This window comes from Hyperolius riggenbachi, chromosome 5 (genome assembly GCF_040937935.1).
Source record: "Hyperolius riggenbachi isolate aHypRig1 chromosome 5, aHypRig1.pri, whole genome shotgun sequence".
NCBI lineage: Eukaryota > Metazoa > Chordata > Amphibia > Anura > Hyperoliidae > Hyperolius > Hyperolius riggenbachi.
Window position 1 is genome coordinate 275,787,835 of NC_090650.1, and position 16,552 is coordinate 275,804,386.

Genomic DNA, 16,552 nt, shown 5'->3' on the forward strand with positions numbered 1-16,552 from the left:
AGAAACAGAAGCAGACTTATATTAGGAAACAGTTCACTCTGCCAAATGCCAGCAATTGGTTGAAAGCTTTCCTTGTTCATCGCTCTCTCCTTGGACAATTCTTCTGAAAGGACCCTACACATGTAATGTTTCCATTTCTTTATGTTACCACCAGCAGTAATGACAAAGCAATAGCACAGCTGGTCTTACTTAAAAGAATAAATGTGGAGTGAAGTGCCCACAGACGTGCTGGTCGGGCTTTCTATGTGCTTTCTGTATCGCTTGAAGTAAAGCACTGTTAGCAGAAGACTGTTTTTAAAAACAACAATCTTGCCAAAAGCCTGTAACAGTTTAGCTAGCATAATGATAGTCTCTCAGCACTTCATTTAGGCGCAATGAATTGGTTCCATTGAAGGACACAGGCCTGCCATACGACGTGTAGACTTTGCAATAACGTACAGAACATGATGAAAAATCTTGTTTATAAAGAAATGTATCTCCCACAGTAAAAAATTCAAATAATACGTTGTATAACAATGACTGTTTGCGTGTTTTTTTATGCTAGATCTGTACGAATACTGTATGTACAGTACATACTATGTCTGCCACTTATAAATTATCCACTGCAACTCTGTTAATTAAAGAGAACCCGAGGTGTGTTTAGAGAATGTTATCTGCATACAGAGGCTGGATCTGCCTATACAGCCCAGCCTCTGTTGCTATCCCAAACCCCACTAAGGTCCCCCTGCACTCTGTAATCCCTCATAAATCACAGCCATGCTGTGAGGCTGTGTTTACATCTGTAGTGTCAGTCTCAGCTGCTCCCCCGCCTCCTGCATAGCTCCGGTCCCTGCCCCTGTCCCTTCCCTCCAATCAGCAGGGAGGGAAGGGATGCAGGCGGGGACTGGAGTTCTGCAGGAGGCAGGGAGAGCAGCAGACTGACACTATAGAGATAAACACAGCCAGCTCTGACAAGCTGTTTGTCAGCAGCGTGGCTGTGATTTATGAGGGATTGCAGAGTGCAGGGGGACCTTAGGGGGGTTTGGGATAGCAACAGAGGCTAGGCTGTATAGGCAGATCCAGCCTCTGTATGCAGATAATATTCTTCAAACCCACCTCGGGTTCTCTTTAAATATACAGTAAAACCCCCATTATCCAGCACCAACGGGGATTGGCTGATGCTGCATAAGTGTAGTTTCTGGTTGGTTGAGAGTCAATGCTGAAAATAGGCCTAGCTTAAAAACACTACTATATTGCACTGTATACTTAAAATGAACTCTATATTATTATTGAAATACAGTAATTAAAAACAAATTAAGACAAAGGACAAACTTAACTTAAAGTGACACTGAAGCAAAAAAAAACTTATGATATAATGAATTGTATGTGTAGTACGGATAATTAATAGAACATTAGTAGCAAAGAAAAGAGTCCCATATTTTTATTTTTAGTTATATATTTTTTTATTTTCAGTTCTATAGCTTTTTTTTTTTATTTATAGCATTGCATCAATCTGTCATATTTGCCATTTACAAACCACACTGTATTGTAAACTATAAAACAGATTAGAGCTGTTGACCCTTTGAACTTCCCTGCAGTAAAACCTTATCTCAAACTGTCTCTCAGGGTTTCTTTGATGGATACGTGCTTCAGAAAACAGGACTGTCTTTGTCTCAAGTTGGGTCGAAGAGCTCAGAGATTTTCTTTTGCATAGATTACAACTGAAGTTTCTTAACCCTTACTGTACTGGAAAACAATACTATTTTCTTTGCTACTAATGTTCTACTTCTTAGCTGTACTACACATACAATTCATTATCTCATAAGTTTATTTTTGCTTCAGGTTTGCTTTAATGTAATGGAGGTTTATTACTGTATACAGAAGTGTAAAAGTAGATTTCTGCATCCTGCAAGGCCAGGATTTTTTTTCTGGATGCTTGAGACTTCTGGAAAATTGATTTCTGGATAACGGGGGTTACCGCAATATTAAAAAAGAAAAAGTCATATCAATATATTCAACAAGTGTATCTGTACTCAGTAAAGCAGATATTTCATTATACATCCTAAAAATGATCTGAAAACCCTCATGCATCATATATATGTGCATCAGGAATTTGAGTCAATTGCACACTGTCCAGGATCACACTTCCACAAATCTCGGGTGTTTTGTCACATAGGGCAGCATTCACAAAGCTTTACCGCATGCGGTAATGCAGAAAACAGCTGATTTTACTGATCATTTAGTGAAATAGCAATTCACTAAGGCTGTTACCGCACGGCAAACTGAAATTACCGAACAGTGAGGAAAATTACCGATTTGTGCAGTAAACACCTCAATAAATGCCAGCACATGTCAATTCACAAAGATCTGAGCATGCGGTACAGCCAAGAGGGATGTTCGCTGAATACTGGAAGCTCTCAGGTGTCGAACCAGCCTCTGCAATGCTTCAGAGTGGATATTCCATGACTGGCATGAGCAGAGAGACAATAACAACCCCCAGGGCTGGCCCTAGACTTTTTGCCGCCTGAGGAAAAAAGGATTGCTGCCGCCGCCCCCCGTGGTGGGGACCGCCACCGCCGAGCTGGAGGGGTAGCGGGCAGGGCAGGGGTATTGGGCCTAGCGGCGGGGAGGGGGTCTGCCCCCCCCCCCTCCCTCGCCTGGGTCCCCCGTCCTCCGCTCCCCTCCAGCCTTAAATAGATAAGAAGCGCAACTCGTAAAAGGCAGTGGGCGGGGAGGACTCACCTCTTTGTCGCTCGATCCAGCGTGCGCTCCACTGACGTCCCTTCCTGCAGCGCCGTCCACTTACAGTGGGCGGCGTTGCAGGAAGTGACGTCAGTGGAGCGCATGCTGGATCGAGCGAGGAAGAGGTGAGTCCTCCCCGCCCACTGCCTCTTATGAGTTGTGCTTCTTATCTATTTAAGGCTGGAGGGGAGCGGAGGACGGGGGACCCAGGTGAGGGAGGGTGGGGCGACCCCCCTCCCCGCCGCTAGGCCCAATACCCCCGTCCTGCCAGCTACCCCTCCAGCTGGGCGGCCGGCTCCCCGCACCCACCGATGGGCGGATGCCGCCCCTAGAAATTTGCCGCCTGAGGCAAAAGTTTCACCCCGCCTCATGAGGCCTGACAACCCCTGTCTCCTTGCTGATAGGGTCTGAAACCTTCTAGGGAGTAACAAACCTTTCTACCCCACAGGCAGTGGAGGAGAGAGAGAGTAGAACGAAAGAGGTTTCCTCTGCAGCCCTTAAGATGTCTAACCCTTTAGGTTCCTGTTTGAAGATGCGGAGGAGCAAATAGGGAAATCACCTAAGCATGGTGTGTTTAGTGTTTTGTGGAGTTCATCTAAGCTGTGGCAATAAAATAAAATGTTAAAGAGAACTTGAGGTGTGTTTAAAGAATGTTATCTGCATACAGAGGCTGGATCTGCCTATACAGCCCAGCCTCTGTTGCTATCCCAAACCCCCCTAATGTCCCCCTGCACTCTGCAATCCCTCATAAATCACAGCCATGCTGTGAGGCTTTGTTTACATCTGTAGTGTCAGTCTCAGCTGCTCCCCCGCCTCCTGCATAGCTCCGGTCCCTGCCCCCGTCCCTTCCCTCCAATCAGCAGGGAGGGAAGGGATGCAGGCGGGGACTGGAGTTCTGCAGGAGGCGGGGAGAGCAGCAGACTGACACTATAGAGATAAACACAGCCAGCTCTGACAAGCTGTTTGTCAGCAGCGTGGCTGTGATTTATGAGGGATTGCAGAGTGCAGGGGGACCTTAGGGGAGTTTGGGATAGCAACAGAGGCTGGGCTGTATAGGCAGATCCAGCCTCTGTATGCAGATAATATTCTTCAAACCCACCTCGGGTTCTCTTTAAGAAAGACTAATGGGCAGATTCAGAGGGTGCATAGGAACAATAGCAAACTTACATTCTAAAGGGATGTTGAGGATGCCTTTTATGTCACAAAAAGAAAGACAGCTCCACACTCTTCTGCTGCTACCGAACAGGGTTTTGTGAACTGAAGCCCATTTTTTGGTAAATTACCGAACTTCTACCGAACCTGTGAAAATCTTCTACCGAACCTGTGAATTGGGGAAAAAAGTCCAAAATACTGAATGCGGTATTTTACCAAGTTGATTTTTTTAATTGATCATCCCTTTGTCAATGCTGCCCATAGTGTGAAATGCGCACTACTGCACAAATAATGATAGGCAATGGGCCACATGTGATGCTGTAAAATCATTTCATTTTGCATTTGCGTTTTACACTCTGCACATCCACAGTCTGTAAAAATTGAGACCTAGGAAATAAAAATATGCAAAAATGTAAAAATAAAAAACAAACTAATGTAACTCCATCCCTCCTCTGGAGAGGTATTAACCCTTACTTTTTCCCCTCACGGTATGTGTTTTAAAGTAAACCTGTAGGGTAAAATGTGCTCCTGAGGGGTAGTTATCTAGGGTGGAGGAAGCCTCTGGATCCTAATGAGGCTTCCCTCGTCCTCCTCAGGCAGCTCGTTCCAGTGCTGGGACCCTCGCGCAAGCTGGCACAATAATATTTACCTTTGCCTGCCTGTGCGCACTAGAGGCTCTCCACTTGGGCTCCGGCAGAAATAGCCGAGCCTGAACAGGTCCACTCTGCTGCACAGGCTCGTGTGTGTATGCACATGTGCTGACAGGTAGATTTTCAGGGGAGCCAGTGCTGGATCCCCTCTGGTGAGGAGGATGGGGGAAGCATCTTTAGGGTGCAGAGGCTTCTCCCTCCTGAGGTAAGTACCCCTCAGGGGAACTTTTTCTCACTAAGGTACACTTTGAAGGAGCCAAATAAATCAAAATCAGATTTACTTACCTGGGGCTTCTTTCAGACCCTAGAAACCTATGTGTCCCTCGCCACAGCTCCACTCTCTGCCAGTGTCCTGGGGTCTGTAGCGGCCGCTGACCTGACCAGGCCAGTGGCTTCTGCACGTGTATGAGTGCACAGAAGTACTGCACCTGTGTATATTGCTCCCAGCCACAGGAGAGTGACAGCGAATGGTGCATTGGCACATGCGCAGAAGCGTCTGGCCTGGCCTCGGAGGGGACCCCAGGACACTGGCAGAGAGCATAGCTTCGGCAAGGAACACATAAAATCTGATTTTCTTTTATTTGGTTCATGTATACTTTAAGTAGTGCATTATTTCTTTGAAGCAGATACATGTATTTTTTCAACTTTTATGTTTATATTAGGAACACAGGCCATAAATTCACTTACCATTTATAGGTACATACATGCTGCGAACCTTTTAAAGCACACCTGTTCAAGATTCAAAACTGGGGATTTTTACTTACCTAGGGCCTCTTCCAGCTCCCCGTATACCGTATTCCATCAGGTCCTTCTGTGTCCTCTGGATCTCCTCTGTTCTCCTGCTGTCAGCTCTGAAATTCCTTCAGCTGAAGCTCCATTGCACATGGAAGTCCCATCTGCGTGCACTCCACTATCGCGCTCCTGTCACCGGGAGCCTTCTGTGCAGGGGCGGTTCTTTATTTTGAGCAATAGGGGTCTTAGAGATTGCTGAGGGACCTGACAGATGTGGAAGAATCCCCAGGTAATTAAAGGTCCCTTTTTCATGTTTAGTTCAGGTGTGCTTTAAAGTATCATGCAGTTTGATTTGCTACACAGAGGTTGCGCTCTTTGAAAGGCTTGCAGAGTTGGAGGCCCCTAAAATATTACTTGGGGGGAATGAGGGGGGCTTTTTGCCATGACCTGATGTCAATAACTCTGCACTGGAGAGTTTGTGGTACAATTTTTGGTTCATGCTTAACATAAGATCATCTTGGCATTTGTATGTTAGAGTTTTTTTAACATTCCATTTATTACATTTTTCCACAGTTAAAGTGGACCTGAACTCTTGCATGGGACAGAAAGAAAGCATAGAGAAATGTACCCTGTATGTATTTAGAGAGTTTAGCCTGTCTCATTCCCTCTTATCTTTGACTAATCACTCATTGTAATTTTATCTCTCAGCTGTATCAGCTGGCTATTTTGGCTGAACAGCTAATTTATAACGCAGAATGTTAACTCTATTTGTGTTTCCATGAAAACAGGAAGTAGACACACTGCAGATGTATTGCAGGATTTGTATCAGCTGTAACAAAGAAATGTTTTTCTTTAAAGGTTATCATGCTGTTGCGTAATGCGTATTTTTAGAAAAGAGAGGAAGTTCTGAGTTCCGGTCCGCTTTAAGTTTTTTGTACTTTCTTTTGTTTTTTACACTGCTGTTAAGGCATCTATAGCTTACTCTCAGTCCAAGTTTTAAAGCTCTTATATCATGATGAGTTGTCTAACATTCAAATATTTCCATTGTTCACTGTCTCATGTACAGCAACTGCAGCTATGAGAGATGCATATAACTATTTCATTGTGTGATTAGCACCTGTGCAGGGAGGGGATTTGGCAAGGAAATCATCTTTGAACAGGTGAAGTAAACAGAAAGTAAGTTAACAACGTATTATCTGTAAGGCAGCAATCGTTACCATGTCTGCTTTCTGTTCACACAAAGCTTGACTAACTAGTTAGAACAGTGAGTCTGGTGCCAAAAACATGAACATGTACAGAACAATTATAGAAATCTTTATGTAATTCAGATATAAGAGTACCTTTCAGATTTGGTATTGTGGTTTGCAGTCCGGACACCTTCACAGAATAACTTATCTTAGTCATTTTCAGGGAAACTGCTGTTTTCACCTAAACAAATAAAGAGAATAGCTGCGACTGAAGTGCCTTGTGTATGCTCATTAAATAGGGTGTGTGCCAAATTTGTTAAATGTTCTTCACATTCTACGCTTTGTGATCTTGAAAAGCAGAGATGAAAGGTAAATGAACTTCGAAAGCTGTATTTGCAGCTATAAGAACCACTCTTACTTGTATGAAAGCCTTGTAATATAGATTCATCACACTAAAACAAAGAGGATCTTTAGCTAAAAGGGGAAAAAAATACATCAATACATTGCAAAGTGAGAAGTTAAAAAAATAGAAGAGAGATCAAGAAAAGATTAATAGTCGCCATGTGATTTGTTCATGTTGTTTGATCTGCAATAAGTATGCTAGTCATCATCTTTACTACTGGCAGGCAAGAACAAAAACTAGACAGCACCAATTGCCATTATTTATAACCATACCTATTAACATTGTGATAAGGTTAAAGGTTGTTTTTTTTTTTATAGAACTGCATATGCACACAATGAGATACTGTTTGCTTGCCAGTTGGAAACAGCTGTTATTTCCCACAATGCAACAAGGTTCACAGACAGGAAACTGTCAAGACCTAAGTCCTGACATCACACTGTGGGAGGGGTTTCACTACAATATCAGCCATACAGACCCTCCCCCCCCCCCCTGATGATCTATTCAAGAAAAGGTTAAGATTTTTCATGGGAAAGGATGAAGTTCAAGCCTTGGTCACAGTTCTCTTAAAAACCCATCTAAAGTCTAAAAAGGAAAATGAGCAGATTAACTGTAGGTCCATGTTTAGTGCATTGATTTTATTATATACCCATTATGTTAGTTGACTGATACTTTAATGTTTACCATATATTAAAATATTTTGTCAGTCATTATACGTATTAGATATTGCTGCATATTGACCTTATTATTTAACTAAGAGAAAGAGCGCTACTCTAGATCCTGTTTAGGAGAGGAGGTATTGAGAAACTGCCGTGATTAGTATTCTAATAATATGAGCTGTTAGTTAGTGTTATTTAGCCATGCATAATTAGCCAAGTATAGAGAAAATTAATATTAACGAGGTGGGCAGCAATAGAGCTCAAATGATAACCAGCATGAGTGTAAATAAATATTTTGTGTACTTGACTTCTTCTGAATCCTTCCTCTTCCTTTTCTGACATCAGTGAGTGGATGATTTTTTTAATTGGCTGATTTAGGTGCTTTTCGTTTTATGTTGCAAAAGGATGTATTGCTTATGCTTAAAAATTAATACAGACATTTCATTCCTGTGTGCAATGGCCCTGATCACATGACTCTTTGCTAATTATTTAAGCTACCCCAAGAAAAGTCCCAGGACTGCTAAGTAGACAAGATTTGAAAAAAAAAAAACCTATTCTCTGGGTATGACCCTGACATGGCAAAGTATAGGCCTACGCCTCAAAACCAGTGTAGATTTTTTTCAAATAATGTATGTATTTTTTTTTAAACTTGAAAAGAAAGATGCAAACCTGAACTGAAAATAAACGTATCAGATGATTAACTGTATGTGTTTTAATTAATTAAACTCAGAAAGTCTCATAGTTTTATGTGCAGTTTAAGGGTTAAAATGTAAGGCTTCATTGTGAAAAGCAGACATGAAAAATCTGCCTTTTGGAATGGAAAAACAAACAGAAGTAACGACCCTTTGAACTTTCCATCACTAAAACCTCATGACAAACCCTCTTTCACTCTTTCTCAGCTGTTTTGGCTTTTATTTACTTTTCAGGAAATTAAATGAATTTAACAAGCAGTTCTTCAAGTTTGTTTGCATAGATAACAACTCTAGTTAATTAACTCTTGCTGTACTGGAAAACAGAAAGGGAATTTAGGGCTAGTACTACATATACCAGTGTTTATCTCATCATGGCACATGTCACTTCTGTTACACTTTAAACTTGCCATAATCTGTATAAGTTGAACTTTCCAGCATGTGTGATTCCTTTGATTGAATTGATAGTGGTCTATCAACTGCAACATATCCAATTGCTTAATTTAATATAACATTCAGACAAGTAATTGATCAAAATAGTGAGTGGGCATGACATTAGTGGTAGCGAACAGTGATCAGGAGTCAACATTCACATAGTTGTTTTACTATACCAAGTGATTCAATGCTAGTCTTAGGAAACCTCTAAGACAACTGCTGCTCCAATTGCCGCTGCCTGCAATACATTGCAGCAAACTCTTCACTGCTAAAATCAAAGTGCCTAACAAGAACATACATACGTACATAGACCACTAGATTGGTAAATTCTTAAATTGCACACCAAGACCCTCACTCATGGCCTTCAGCCAACAGGCTTTGGGAACAATGCTCACTTCGACTACCACCTCCGCTTGCATAACTTTACTAAACCTATTTGGTTTGTAGCAAAGATAGTGTTTAAACTAACAACATATTTCAGAGGGCAAGTTAGTGGTCTGTATGTATGCACTTGTTGGGTACTTTGCTTTTAACAACAGTGAGCTTGTTTTGATTTCTTGCAGGTAGCAGCAGTTGGAACAGCAGTTGTCTATGAGGTTTCCCACCTCAGCTAGACTACATCCTAGACAATATGGAATCGATTTTCTGACCTTTATTCCACAGTGTTTAGGTCGGTCTGAACATAATCAAACTGGCAAATTCAGGCTTGAATAATCTTTGATCGAAATTCAAAAGGAAACTCTGACAAACAACCACAATAATAAAGATGCTGGTAAGCATTGTACTAGGAATTATTCAATATGTTAAATAGGAACTTAAGTGAAAATAATGTAATAAAAAAAGTGCTTCATTTTTAAATAATTATGTATAAATTATTTAGTCAGTGTTTGCCCATTGTAAAATCTTTGAAATCCCTGATTTACATTCTGACATTTATCACATGGTGACATTTTTACTGTTGGCAGGTGATGTAGCTGCTGCATGCTTTTTTGGAAGTTGGAAACAGCTGTAAACAGCTATTTCCCACAATGCAACAAGGTTCACAGACAGGAAACTGCCAAGAGTACCACAGTCCTTAGAGTTTCTTGTGGGAGGGGTTTCACCACAATATCAGTCATACAGCGCCCCCTGATGGTCTGTTTGTGAAAAGGAATAGATTTCTCATGTAAAAGGGGGTATCAGCTACTGATTGGGATAAAGTTCAATTCTTGGTCGAAGTTTCTCTTCAAGCTTACAATTTATAACTTAAATAACTTATTAAAGCATGGAAATAAATATCCACATTGCTACTAAACTTTCTAGACATAGAAGTGGCAAAGTACTAGTGATTACTTATTGCCAAGCTTGAAAAACTGTACATGCCAAAGTAAGAATGCAAAATATGAATATCCATCTACCCTATCTAACTATCTATCTATCTATCTATCTATCTATCTATCTATCTATCTATCTATCTATCTATCTATCTGTCTGTCTGTCTGTCTGTCTGTCTGTCTGTCTGTCTGTCTGTCTGTCTGTCTGTCTGTCTGTCTGTCTGTCTGTCTGTCTGTCTGTCTGTCTGTCTATCTGTCTGTCTGCCTGCCTGTCTATCTATCTATCTATCTATCTATCTATCTATCTATCTATCTATCTATCTATCTATCTATCTATCAATCATCTATTGCATATATATTTATCACAGTAGCATTTTTTTTTCTGTTGCAAAAGCCTCCACCATTTTAAGTAATATTTTTTCTTTAAACTGAAATATACAATTCATTATATTCCAACTGTGGCTGTCTGTGGTAGCGTAGGAACATATGAGTTAACACAGAAAACAGACATATGTGTCCATTGACATTAGCAGGCAAGACGCACTTATATATATTGATCTTAAGGAGAGCAAACAATCCACGCACTCTAATATTTGCCTGCTGTGTTGCACAAGGGAAATATCTCTCCACAGATCATCTGTCCACCTTGTGACATTACTTGTTAAACAGATTTTCCTAATGGAAAGCACAGTGTTTTCTACAATATCCCCAATTTCAATTTAAAATAATAAAAACACAAAGTTCAAGAGAGAACAGACTATGTGACCACATTAGGGTCCAATAGCACGAGTGAGCTATTGAAGTCAAGTTTATAATGACTTATATAAGAAAAAATAACTTTATTAGGAACATGGTAATGCTGATATAATTCTGTTATCAGATACAATGTCAGGAAATCATTTTGATGCCATACTAGATTTTTCTAGAACGTGGCAGGTCCTAGTAATATGGTTGCTTATCAGAAGAAGGCTGAAGAGCAAATGTGATCTATAAGGATTTTTATTTGGAACCATCTAGAATAGGTAGACCCCTCGCTACACATGGCAAGGATTTTTCAAGATAGCTATATGTGATGTCCATGTGAGTTTCTTACATTATCTAAATATCACCAAATCACAATCTGACACAAATCCTACATAACTTTAGCAGTAGCTCTTGGGTCAGGAATAAGAAGAATGTTATCTTTACTAATGACTCCTACTATTATATTTATATTTTTAGGTGGCCACCTTTGGCTTTACCTCAGACGCTATAAATGACAAGTTAAAAGACAGCTAAGGAAAGCAAACAATCATAGAACAATGTGAAAATATAACAGGAATAATTGTGGCAAGGAAAAAAACAGGACAATATAAGGGACAAGATGATACATTAAAATCATAACTAAGATGAGAATGAGACTGTAACCACTAGTAGTAGTAGTAGTCATAGTAGTCACTCATTTCATCCTTTAGCATGTGTGTGCACATGGTGTGGAGGGGGGGGCCCCATCCTAAAGCTCTCCTCAAGCAAAGTCTAGAACTACACCTTAGGGGAATGGAAGGAGGGAAAAGGTGGTTTTGGGGTGGCACCGATGAGTCATCCGCTCTTTTACATCTTCAAGCACTGGACAAAAGATGACTAGTTTAAACTTAGCCTTACAGTCTCACCTCCCATTACTGTTCATAGGTGTTAGAAAGTTTAGTATTATCTTTTCCAGGAGAACAACAATCAGGCATTGAAATAGGACCATGACACCATCTATATTTCTGTTGACCCTGACTACCATTGGGCACCATGAGCCACCTAGCATTAGTTCTGATATAGGGCTGCCATAAATAGAAGAACATTTTTTTGAGTTATGGCATTATCCCCTGTTCTCCTCTACTGGCAGTGAAAATCCCAGGTGAATAAACACAGGCTTTAAATTTAGTAATACTTTTACCTACCAGTATGTGTTTGGGAGGTATCCAGAGCACCAAGGTTTAACCCATGCAGAACAGGAAAAATAGAGAGAGACACTGTCCTAACCTAGCACTGTAGTGCTTAACAACCAAGCACCTTAAAATTGAAATAATGTTTAACCCTTGCAAAGCATAGAGGTGAGCTGCCTGAAGGAGCTCTTTTTTACTAAAAGTAGAATTTCTCATATTTTTCAAAATTACATCAGTTTATGTAGTCTAAGACACATTTTGCATACTAAGTTAGGAACACTTGCTGGGCAACAGCTTCTATCACTGGTGTCTATGAAAGCAACCAATTAGGCCAAATCCACAGTGGCCGATGCGCTGGATTCCCTGTAACAGCAGGAATGCAATGGATCAGGATATCAGCGCTGCACCTTACGTTCAAATTGCGTCAGGTACACTTAAGCATACAGTCAATGAAAAGTATGCTACACCTTTACTGTTACCAGGTGCATTTAGCGGTAATGCACTGCATGCAGAGCAGTACCATACCGCAACTTGTTATATCGCAACCCTCCCACAACACTGTGAACGTCGTATAGGTGGTGCATCGCAGAGCTCTAAGCCACGTTACACCGCAAAGCACCACTGTGAACGTGGCCTAAATGCTTTTCATACTTTCATTTCTTAAAATACATCCACTACTTGACAGTTAGTGGACCATTGAAAAGCCATCTGTTTGAAAGAAGGGGTATAAAAATATTGCCAAATGCATATATTTTCCTACTTCATTTATAACAAACTCCCTCCTATATAACAAAGAAAGGATGTTGCAGCGCTATTAGGCAAGTGAGTTGTCATTGTCCTGCACCCCTGACACATTTCCAGGTGTGCAATCACTTTGTATTCAGAACCAAAGATTTTTGCTTTAATGGTATGTGATTAATTGCCATTTATCCATCATTTCTTTCTCAACTAACCCTATCATTAAATCTACAGTTTGAAAATACTGTATATTTTACATACTATGATATTATGGTCATTACATCTCTGAATGAATAAACATAGCCCTTTCCCACTCATTACACTTTTTGTAAATCTCATTTAAATCGTGGAAAAACAGCATCTGACAGTCCAGTATCAGTAGAGAAATGAGACAAGATCAGCCTTAGCATTTTGTTTTGCTGCTCTCCTTCTCTAAGCACCTTTGCAGGAAAATGAAAAACAACATTGAGCAGAAAACTATTATACTGTCACAAAATATTGATTCTGCTTGAGTTTCACAGTTCTGTAATCAGGATGATTACTGATTATTTTTTGTTTTAGCGGCTAATGAAACATTTTTGGTAATCAGATTTATTGTCTTTTTTACACATTAAAACAGAAAAGTAATATTTGCCCATTTTCTGAACTAAATAAAGCAGCGGCTTTAGCAGAATTGCTGTAGTTTTAATATTAGACTTTGCCTTATTGTATCTGTAAAACACAAGCTGGATAATGTGAACAAAGGATATTTGACAAAGGCAAATATTAACAAATGTGCGAATAACAAATGGGTTTTTTGAGAGACTATTATGATGTTTAAGGCAAAACAGGTAATTTAGGTGCTGCCAGAGACCGCAATGTTTATTGCAGCAGCTATAGCGGTGCCCAGTGTATAATTTGGGCAATAGCTGGAGCACGATTTATATTAAAAGGAACCTGTGGTGAGAGACATATGGAGGCTCCCATATTTATTTTCTTTTAACCAATACCAGTTGCCTGGTAAATATGTCATCCTCCATATGTCTCTCACATTGGGTTCCTGTTAAAGCACACATGAACTGGGACAACTGGGAGGGATATGGAGGCTGGCATATTTATTCCCTTTTAAGGCATTGCCTGGCTGTCCTCATGATCCTCTGCCTCCAATACTTTTAGGCCTAGATCCTGATCAAGCATGCAGATCAGATGTTTCTGACTGATGTCTGACTGGATTAGCTCCATGCTTGTGTTATGTGTGTGATCCAGATACTATTGCAGCCAAAGGAATCAGCAGGATGTCAGGCAATTGTTATTGGTTAAAAAGAAATAAATATGGCAGCCTCCATATGATATCCATCTCAGTTCAAGTGTCCTTTAGGAAGGGATGGGTAGTGTTAGGCGTAAGTTTTCCAGTAGGGGCTAGCTTAGGAAATAGCTTGGGGTAGCATTCGTGTAGGTAAAAGCCTTAGTAGAGTATTCTTCACCCAAATTCCTTGGTGCCTCTTTCCTATGTGTGCATTGAAGGTATTAGCATAATTTTATTTATTTGATTCAATTTGTAAGGAGGTGGGGGGAGCAACATGTACATTGGATGAGTACAATGCGGGTCTTTCTTCAGACAATGGCGGTTTATAATTGGGGATGGTCAATGAGATGTAAATATTTCAGAGTTGATGCAAATTTCTTATACAAATTTATGCAGATTCAAAATGAACACATCGTATGCCATCAAGGTGGCATTCTTTTGGTATAATTTCAAGCTGCAAGCATTTGCATACAATATTTGCATAATCCTGAATCTACACAGAAATATTTGCATCGTATTGACCTTCTCTAATTACAACATGCTGCAGTGGCTCAGTGATTGGCTCTGTCCAGAGCTGAACTACATGAAAATTCCTGCTGCATGGAGGACACACAGCTGGGGAGGACTATATTCATTAAAATAATAAAACATATATTAATCCCCACACCAGACAATTCACAATACTTTACACATTTTTTAATTATGATAAGAGCGTATTTGTTACTTTGTAGTTATATTAACATTAGATAACCTGAGCCATTTAGATTTTTTGTTATTAAGTGAAATAAATTACGTGGAATAAATATAGCTTACATATGCATGGGAAATATAATATATGTATGCATGTGCATATTTGCTAATTGACAACTAATGCTTAGGGTATTGCTTCAGGCTACTGTTAGAACTATATTAGATTAGACCATCCTGCTAATTGAGTGGATTGGCATAATGTGTGGTAGGTTGGAGGAGAAATCTGGTATTAATTATGTAATGTTTTAATTGGGTTTTAAATTATATTTTGGGTGTAGGTTTTTGACACCTTGTTTTTTTGTAAGGACATTTTTAGTAAATATATATTTTTTTGCAAACTAGCACAATGACTGATAGTTTATATTAATGCTCAAAAAAATTCCTGACATACAAATTTTCACTGATCATCTGGTTCATTTATCAGCAGCTTTGACTGTCTTTCAATTGGCTAAATTAGCTAAGGTGGATGCCACATGTGCATGGCAATTCAGCTTTCTCCAAATGGTCACATATGGTAAAAACAGTAGCTATTGATGTGAAAACAACTTTTTAACTATTTTTGTCGACTTATCTATGCCATAGCAACTCTGTTGGATTTAAGTCAGAATGTTGCATGAATAAGCCAATTGAAAACTTTTTTTTCTCCTGAAACACTCAGATGTTGACTTGCTTTTGTGCTAGCTTTTATAGTACTTTGCAGAAATATTCATAGTCCTCACACTTTCAGAGACTTTGTTTGTTATAAAGCACGTTGGAATATATGTGTGCGGCAGCAGTCAAGTATAAACTGTGTGTGTGCTAAAAGGCTAAAAGCTACTGCTTTTTATTTTGTTGATGATCAGTGCATGTGCATGTTCAGTGTTATGATCTGTTATATTACTCTGTTTTATAGTTTTCTAGCATCTTCTACTGTGTGAAATTTGCTAAATTTTTGTTATACCTCTGGGAAGCATAAGCAGTCTTTCCTGCAAGATTGCTAAGATGAGTAATTGCCCTGAGGGTTGTCAGTTTGCGCTTGTATAATCAACTGCTACTGTTAGTTTGTTTTTTAGACAGCTTTGCAGTCAAAAAGTCCCTTTTTTTCATTAGCGTTTTAATACGATATCAAATGTTACTAAGTTATCCTGTGCAGGATTTTAATCTTTAGTAATAATCATACTATTTACAAATTATAAAACAAGTACTAACAAGCTTTAAGGTATGATTAAAGTCTTGCCAACTCAACACACCCAAATCACAAGTTGCCAGCACCCTGCTGCATATGTAACATCTAGTTGATGATAGACGGAAGATGTGAATGCCAAGTCTAACAATTCAAACAATGACATGAAGAGTTCACAAGTGGTGTAACAGTGGGTGCTTTATAATTCCTTAAACCAGAATACAAGACTACTTCTCAGTGGATGTGGGGCAGATCATTAAATACTAGGATGATAAGTGCTAGACATAGATGAAGAATACAACTTTTCCCAGCCTTCCTTCTGCAGACATATTCATCATGAGCAGTATACAGAGATATTGATCATATTTGGTCTTGGCTGTTTTTTTTAAATCTGATAATCTAATAGGGGAATCTAGGGGCTAGACAGGACACAGATCAAGACACATGTGCAAAGCTGGAGAATTTAATTGTACCTTCTTACCTAGTGATAGGCAAATACCAAGGTTGCCTTTAGGTGTCACTCTGGCTATGTTTTGAATGGCTACTAGCTGGTGGGTAGGCAATAGAATTGTGTACCACTGGAGCTTCTATAAGAAATGGAGAAGTGAGATTAGGAGATGTAAAACTTTGGGCTAGGAGGTGAGAAATAAGGGGTAAGATCATGATCATATGGGAGTATTTCCCCAGAAAAAGATGCCTTTGGACCCAAAGTAATTGATATGGAATGGTCAACAGTCTGCAGTATTTCCATCTTTCATTAGTGACG

General features: G+C 39.8%; 1 long non-coding RNA gene across 1 annotated transcript in view; it reads left to right on the plus strand.

Annotated features, from left to right (window-relative positions):
• LOC137517658 (uncharacterized) overlaps positions 1 to 16,552 on the plus strand; it is a 106,017-nt gene that overhangs the window by 12,578 nt on the left and 76,887 nt on the right. Inside the window, exon 2 of the long non-coding RNA XR_011020611.1 lies at positions 9,189 to 9,397. This is a non-coding gene — a long non-coding RNA (uncharacterized lncRNA). The remainder of the gene's footprint in view (positions 1 to 9,188; positions 9,398 to 16,552) is intronic.